The following is an 8,445-nucleotide window of genomic DNA, read 5'->3' on the forward strand; positions in this document are numbered from 1 at the left end:
GCTGATTTTCACCCTGGTGGGCCTTCTCATAGTGCTACTACTGATTCTCACTCTTGGCCCCTGTATCCTAAATAGACTTATCACATTTGTTAAGGAGTGCATCAATACAGTCCAGGTACTAGTACTGAGGCAACAGTATCAGGCCCTGCCCCAAAATAAAGAGGAAGATTCCTCTATGTAGCTGAAGACAGGGGGAAATGTTAGGACCAAACTGGAGCCAGGACAGGCTCTAAGCGGCAGGCTAGGCCTGAGGTTTAGTCTCTAGGAAAGCTGAGGCACTGGGAACTCCCACAGGCAGTGTAGCTAGACCAATCAGAAAAATCCCTGTAGCCCCCCCCCAACCCGCGCCAGACCCGAGCCAATCCAGATAGAGGTGTGAGGTTTAAAAGTCCCGTGCGCGCACGGTTTAACCAATCAGCTATGCTGTTACAGAAACAAAGAACCATCTGTATAAAAGTATATGTGATTCAGAGCTCGGGGCTCTTGTCGGATTCCACTGTGCTGGATGAGACCTGGGCCCTAACTCAAGTTAGCAATAAACCCCTTTATGCTTTTGCATAGCTGTGGACATCTTATTCTCTCAGTTTTGGGGACTTGGACTTCGGGCACAACAGGTAGAATAAAAGTATTACTGAACCAAATGTGGGTCCGCTGGCCCAGGCACAGTAATGCCAATGTACTGACCCAGGTTGTGGTAAAGTGCAGTTTTTAATGCAGGGTGGCAGGCGAGCTCAGGACGGCTAGTGAACTTGCTAGTGAACAGAAAGCCCACACTTCTCAGTGGGTTTATGCAAAGCATTTTTAAAGGCAAGATGAGGGAGGAGAGTCCCAGGGTATGTGATCAGTTTGTGCACAATTTTCTGATTGGCGATGGTGAGGTAACAGGGCAGTGCTGTAGGAGTTAACATCAACATTAGTCAGATACCAACTGGTCTGGAAGCTACTACTCATGATCACGTAGTTAATTTCTTCCATTTGGTGGTGGCTTTAGCATCTATAAAACAATCCAGGAAATGGGCATCAGATAATATTATCTAGGTACTTCAGGAAGAAGATAAAAGCAGAGGATATGGGGGAGGGATCTGCACCAAGAAGGCCCCATAGCATCTTACTCAGTTACAAAAGTATATTTAATGCTGATATTTCTAAAAACATGCCTGTTTTAATCAAACTGTTTCAGGAAGGGGCTTCCCACATAGCTCAGTCCGTAAAGAATCTGCCTGCAATGCAGGCCACCCCAGTTCAATTCCCAGGTCGGGAAAATCCCCTGGAGAAGGAAATGGCAACTCATTCCAGTTTTCTTGCCTAGAGAATCCCATGGATAGGGGAGCCTGGCAGGCCACAGTCCATGGGGTCTCAAGAGTTGGACACATGACTGTTAGTTTCAGGAAGGGGGACCCCTTAAAGGACAGAGAGTGGGCTCTTATCTCAGAAATGAATTGTCTGAAGAGACACATGTGCTGACAAAGTAAGAGACTTTATTTGAAAGGGGTACCTGGGCAGAGAGCAGCAGTGTAAGGGAATCCAGGAGAACTGCTCTGCCCTGTGGCTCATAGATTTGAGTTTTATGGTGATGGCATCAGTTTCCAGGTTGTCTCTGGCCAATCTTTCTGACTCAGGGTCCTTAGGTGCATGCGTTACTCAGCCAAGATGAATTCCAGCAAGAAGATTCTGGGAGGTTGGTAGTAAGGCAGGAGGTTGATGAGCTCCAGGCTGAACAGCTGGTGTTTGTCCCCTGTAGACGGGTACTCCAAGATGAAGACAATATTAATAGCAGAAAGGGAGAGGGGAGCTGAGTCCTGTCCAAATAAGAGACCCCATATATCTTTCTTTTTAAAAACTATATTTATTTTGGCTGTGCCAGGCCTTAGTTGCAGCACATGGGATCTTTAGTTGTGGCATAAGAACTCTTACTTGCAGCAGGTAGGATCTCGTTCCCTGACCAGAGATCGAACCCAGGCCCCTGGCATTCACTGGGAGTGAAGAGTTTTAGCCACTGGATCAGCGGGGAAGTCCCAAGCCCACATATTTCTCATACTTGAGGTCAAGAGATCTTCCAGACGACATGTATGCAAAAAGGTTCCCCTGGCCAAAAGAAGGGGAAGTCACACACGGGGGAGGACCCTGAGATAAACCAAGTACACACTCAAAACTAGGCTAAGCAAGATGATTAATCAGAGGCAATCTAAAAGAAGTGCCTCGTAGAAGTAATTCAACTACCACGAGGGTGCTTGCCTGTGTGAGTCAACTCACATGTACCCTTTGCCCTCCTAAGAAACATTTCACTTGTTTCATCACTTTCTCTTTGTGGGAAGTCATTTCTACAAAGCCAATGGGTCAGAGCCTTGTCACAGGTGACAGTGGGTACTGGCCTTTGTAGTCTAATGGCTAGGGTTCAGCACTCTCACTGCCTGTCCTGACTTCAGTCTCTGGCCAGGGAACCAAAATCCTGCTTCAAGCCACTGCAGGTCGAGATCACCTGAGATCAGTAGGACATATGGACTGGAGTCTCCTCTCTCTTTTTGACCTTTCCTGAATTCTGGCTGTTGGTAGCTTGTTAGTTCTGTATTCCTGTATATCAGGACCTCTGGTTGTAAAGTAACTCATTCAAGTGGTCACTCTTGTGCCTGGCCAGGGTAGGCAGTTTCAATCAGTGGTTCCGCTAACACCACTGACAAGCTTAAAGTAGCTTTTATTCAGCAAACTTTATCCTAGATTATGTGAAATTGAAAAACATATTACATATTTCTGAGAGTACACTTGATTTATATAAATGCTTAATTTTCTTTAAGCCAATTAGAGCTCCTCACCAATTAATTTTGGCAATATCATCCAGAGGTGTTAAAAAATTATACATTTATAAAACATACTCATAGACATACACAGACATATGTAGAGACCCAGAGATCTTACGCTTCTGTTTAAAGATTTTAGTCACAAGACTATTACGATAATGATAGCCCAAGTCTGTGAGTCTGACCCAGTGAGGCCAAACCGAGATATCAGAGTTAGGAGCCAAGAAAGGTTTACTGCAGGGCCAGGCAAGGAGGTAGGTGGCACGAGCTCTAAAATACCCCCTGCCCTCTGAAGGGTTTCAGCGAAGCATTTTTAAAAGTCAGGTGAGGGAGGAGGGTTGCAAGCGTCTGTGATCATCTTAGGCACAGTACTCTGGCTGCTAGGTAACAGGGCAGTGTCATAGAAGTTATTAATAACATTATGTTGGGGGAGTGTGTAACTTCCCTCATTCTGTCTCGCCACAGCAAAAATTTGAAGTGAAGGACAGACCAGTGTTACAGCTTCGTGTTACAGCTCAGTTTTATTTGGGAAGCAAAGGAAAATACATCCTTGAGGTGTGAGGGCAGGCTGACCCAAAAGATGCGAAGAGAAGAGAAACCCCCTGCTGAAATCTGGCTCCTCTTTTTGTATGATTTTTCTCCTCCCCCTGAGCCTGCCCTATGGAAATTGGGCTAGCTGTTTGTTTCACCTGAGGTTCTCACTGCAGTCCTCGAACCTTCCTTTGTTCTATTTTTGTAGGTTTTTCTCTTTGTCTTTTAGCCACTGCCATTCTGGGCCCCTTTTTCCTTGTCTAACTACCTAACATTCCCCCCTCAAGAGATGGGAGGCCCAATTCTTTGGGAATAGGGCATCGAGGTCTCTCTGGCTACTTCCTGCTGAGCTGGGACAGCAAGGGGCATTGGGCGTCCCTCTCTTGCTTACCGCAATCCTCAGAGTCCTTATAGCGGTGTCCATCTAAGGGTGAGTGATATTTCCCACGGTCGTGTAGTTTTATACATCCTTGTTGAACTGGCACTGCATGTTGTAGCTTGTTGACCTGGACAGAGATAAAATGGCTTAGACAATTGATAATACATGGAGCATTTAATACATCAACCATAATACATCAACCATAAACAGCATCAAATGGTGATAACAGGGATTAGTAGGGGCATTAGCCAACTCCAAATTCCCCCTTTCCAGGAGAAAGATCCCCCAAAGAGAGATTGTAGCCACCCTGAGAACTCTCCATCTCGTTCTTTGAGGTCCTGTAGGATCTGGAATGCTTTTCTTGAAGACGGTGAGACCTTCTTTAATTTAACTGGAGGTATTTACCCAGAAACAACACGTCTCATTCAAGATGGCACAAGTCCCTCCTTGTTCAGGGGTCAGGAGATCTATCTCCTGTCTGTTTTGGAGTACAACCCCTGCCAAGCTGTGTTGACTCTTTAGAGCTGTCCTGAGAAATCTTATCCCCAGAAACTTAATTTTGGGCGTGTTCATTAGAATGAACATTTGTGGTTCTGAATAGGTATCTGAGATCTCCCAGGGGCTCACAGGAGTATTGAGTGTTCTCTTCTGTTTTCTTCCACGGCCTGACTCGTGAGAAGTGAATCCAGGAGTCGTGTCCTGGAACCTTGACTGCTGTGGGGGTAGAAAGTATTACAGGATAGGAGCCCTTCCATGTGGGCTGGAGTTCAGCCTTTGGGGACTCATCTTTCCAGACTTTAATTAGGACTTGACTCCCTGGAGCATATAGTGGTGGCTCTTTAGAATCTTTTGGGTCCTGGTTGACACCCCACAAGCGTATGTCTTGTTGGAATTGCCCAATGACCATGGTGTAAGACTGGAGGGTCTGAGCTTCTGGATCTAAGAAGAGGTCATTGACATGAACAAAAGTTCTCCCATATAGCATCTCATAAGGACTAAAACCAAGCTGTTCCTTAGGGCCAATATGGGTGGAAAGCTATTGGTAAAGCTTCCTTCCATCCCAGAGAGGTCTCCTGGGTTATCTTTTTTATCACTGATTTTGAGAATTGGTTGGCTTTTTCTACTTTTCTTGAAGACTGAGGCCTCCAGGCACAATGGAGATAATAAGTAATGCCGAAAACTTTAGAGACCCCTTGGGTGACCTTAGAAATAAATGATGTCCCATTGTCACTTTGTAATGATCTGGACAGACCAAATCTCAAAATGATTTCATGGAGCAGTTTTGTTTTTTTTTTCTTACCACCTCAGTTTTCTCAGTCTGGGTGGGAAAGCCTTCAATCCATCCTGTCAATGTATCTATCATGACTAGTATGTATTTATCCCCTTGAGAAACTGGCACCTGGGTGAAGTCCATCTGCCAGTCCTCTCCTGGGTAGGCCCCACATCGTTGGACAGGCTGGGCCAGCTGGAGTATTCAAGCTTCTGGGGGGATGTTTAATTGGCAAGTGGGACAAGAGGAGACCACTTGCCTTATAGTCGTTTGGAGACCTGTTCTTCTGAGGAACTTTCTAGTAATCTTTGGAAGGCCTTTTCCCTAAATGAGTGGTGGCATGTAAGGAGTTAACCAAATTCCATTGGAGGTTCCCAGGCAGAAAAAGGAGTCCCTCCTTTTGGAACCACTCCATATGATCTTCTTGAAAGCCCTCACTCTTAGCTTTAAGATAAGTCTCACCTTCAGCATATGCAGGAGTTTCTGGCAAATTAGTCTGTGGAACTAAGGTGGCAAACCCTATTAGGTCATGGTTCTGTAATGCTGCTCTCTTAGCTGCCTGATTGGCTGCCTGGTTCCCTCGTGACACTTTCGTGCTCCCTTTTTGGCGTCCTTTACAGTGGGAGACTGAAACCTCAGCGGGCAGATGGACTGCCTCCAAGAGCCTAAGGATTTGATCACCATATTTGATTGGGGACCCTCGGGTAGTCAAGTGGCCTCTTTTCTTTCCAAATAGCAGTATGTGCATGTAGCATCAGAAAGGCATATTTGGAGTCAGTGTAAATGGCTACTGTTTTTTCTTTTTCCAGCTGTAACACTTGAGTCAGGGCTATCAGCCCAGCTAATTGAGCTGAAGTACCTGGTAGCAAAGGCTTAGCCTCTATGGTCTCAAAATTGGAGACTACTGCATATCTGGCTCTTTTTCCATCCAAGACAAAGCTGCTTCCATCAGTGTACCAGATTACCTCAGGATTGGTCAGAGGATCTTCTGACAATCCCTCTCAGGGTTTTGTCCAGCGGTCCAAGGTTTCTAGACAAGAGTGAAAGGGGAGAGAGCCATTGAGGCTAGGCAGGAGGGTGGCAGGGTTAAGAACCTCACAAAGGGATATAGTCAGGCCTGGATTTTCCATCGGCACTATTTGGTATCTGAGGATTCTCTGATCAAACATCCATAAATGGCCTCTCCCATTTAGGAGTTGTTTTACTTGGCAGCTGGTAAAAATAGTTAGTTTGCCCCCAAAAGAGAGTTTTAAAGAATCTCCTATCAAGACTGCAATAGCAGCAAGATTTCGAAGGGAGGGAGGCCAGCCTCGGGCAGTTGGGTTGAGCCTCTTGGATAAGTAAGCTACAGGCTGGGGCTCAGATCCCAATCTTTGAGTTAACACTCCCAAGGCTATCCCCTCTCTTTCATGGACATAAAGTTGGAATGCTTTCTCTGGGTCTGGCAACCTCGAGGCAGGTGCCTGAGTTCAGGCCTGTTTTATTGTAGGCTCTGCCTTCTTTTGAGGCATCCCACATCATCCCACCCCTTCAAGCTTTCATATAATGGCTGGGCAATTAGACGATAGTGTGGTACAGATTCTACAATACCCAGTTAGCCCCAGGAAAGCTTGCAATTGTTTTCGAGTCATGGGGAAGGGCAACTGGAGGATTCCTTGTACTTGATCAGAGGACAGCCTCCTACACCCATGTGTAGTCTGGACTCCCAGGTAAGTGACCTTTGTCTCAACCGTTTGGGCTTTAGCACTGGAGATTTTATATTCCCTCTCTGCCAAAATGTTTAGAACCTGAATTGCACGTTGTTGGGCATTTTTCTCATCTGGAGAGAAGATTAGTAAGTCATCTATGTATTGTAATATTTTCCCATTAGGTCCCAGGTCCAGATCTAGGAGATCTTGGCTAAGAGCCTGCTCAAACAGGTGGGGGCTATCTCTGAACCCCTGAGGCAATACTGTCCAAGTTATTTGTTGGTGTTTTTCTCCTGGAGCCTCCCACTTGAAGGCAAAAGGATACTGGGGTTCTTTAGCCAATGGTATGCAAAAGAATGCATCTTGGAGATCCAGGATTGTAAACCACTTGGCACTGGGCAGGATTTCTCCCAAGATTGCATAGGGATTGGGTACTGTGGGATGGAGGGGCACCACAGCTTCATTTATGATCCGGAGATCTTGAACCATTCACCAGGTCCCATCCTTTTTCTTTACAAGGAGGATTGGAGTGTTACACAGTGAATTGGTGAGGACCAATAGCCCACAGGCAAGGAATTTATTTATTAGAGGTTGTAGTCCTTCCTGAGCTTCTCTTCTGAGGGGGTATTGTTTCCGGTTTGGAAACCGAGTAGGATCTCAGAGGACAATGACAACGGTTCAGCTTGGTGGGGTCGTCCAGGAGTCTTCTGGTCCCACACCTGGAGGTTAATTTTGTCCTCCCATAGTTTTTGGCCCTTCCCTATTGGACAGGGTATAATGGGTTCCTCAGTAGTAACCAGAAGTGGTAGGGCTCTAGGGACTGAAAAGCTTCCCATCACAAGGGTGGTCCCCACTTTACTGAGTATATCTCTTTTACTCAGAGACCACCAGAAACTGGTGGGAAAATATTTGTCCATCCCAGCAACAAAGAGGTGCTCGGGTGGGTATTTTTGTAATTTTTTTTTCCTGTAGCACCTAAAATGGTACAGGTTTGGGAGGAGAAGGCTCCGGAGTAGGAGGTCAGGACAGAGTAGGTAGCCCCTGTGTCAACCAAGAAATCCCTGGACCTACCTGCCACACCCAGTTTCACCCTTGGCTCCAGCAACAGGTGGGCTGGCTGGAGCGGGCTGCTTCAGTCCTGTTGAACCATGGTGAGGGAAGGCTTGGTGCTTGACCTTGAGGCTCTTGGGTCCCCAGGGCAGAGTGCTGCCCAATGTCCCAATTGATGGCATTTGTAGCAAATAGTTTTAGGAGACTTGTCATGGTTTTGATGCTCTTTGGCCCAATGTCCCGCTTGTCTACAGATTAGGCATTTGCCTCATGCCTTGTCCTTCAAGGACTTGGGGTTTGCCATAAGGCTTCCCTGGAGGGCGGCCAGCATTTGGGCATGGAGTATCTCTTTCCTTTTATCTCTTTCATGGGCTTTGGCCTCCCTCTCCTGTTCTCTGTTATAAAAGGTATTGATGGCTGTCTGGACCATCTCATCTAAATATGCAGCAGGGTCCTGCTGCTGTAGCTGTTGTAACTTTATCCTGATGTCTGATGCACATTGGGACAGGAATTTGTCCTTTAAAATCACCTGTCCCTTGTAAGAGTCTAAGTCCAGATTGGTAAGCTTTTGGAGATCCTCTTTTAGCCTTTCCAGAAAGGCAGTGGGGTTCTTGTTGGACTGCTGAGTTATTGCTGAGACCCAAGCATAGTTGATTACTTTTTGCTGGGCTGCTCTTAGTCCTGCCTTTACATAGATCAGAAAATGATCTCTTTCCCAGATGTGCTCAGGAA

At 46.3% G+C, this 8,445-nt stretch overlaps 1 long non-coding RNA gene across 1 annotated transcript; it reads right to left on the reverse strand.

The window, feature by feature from the left end:
* Positions 1–3,297: 3,297 nt before the first annotated feature.
* Positions 3,298–7,830, reverse strand: LOC120855536. The gene is made up of 3 exons (XR_005719267.1): positions 7,735–7,830; positions 5,835–6,005; positions 3,298–3,832 (listed from the first exon to the last, which is right to left on the reverse strand). It is a non-coding gene; the product is annotated as an uncharacterized LOC120855536 (long non-coding RNA).
* Between the last annotated feature and the right edge of the window lie 615 nt (positions 7,831–8,445).

This window comes from Oryx dammah, unplaced genomic scaffold, assembly GCF_014754425.2.
Source record: "Oryx dammah isolate SB20612 unplaced genomic scaffold, SCBI_Odam_1.1 HiC_scaffold_28, whole genome shotgun sequence".
Taxonomy (NCBI): domain Eukaryota; kingdom Metazoa; phylum Chordata; class Mammalia; order Artiodactyla; family Bovidae; genus Oryx; species Oryx dammah.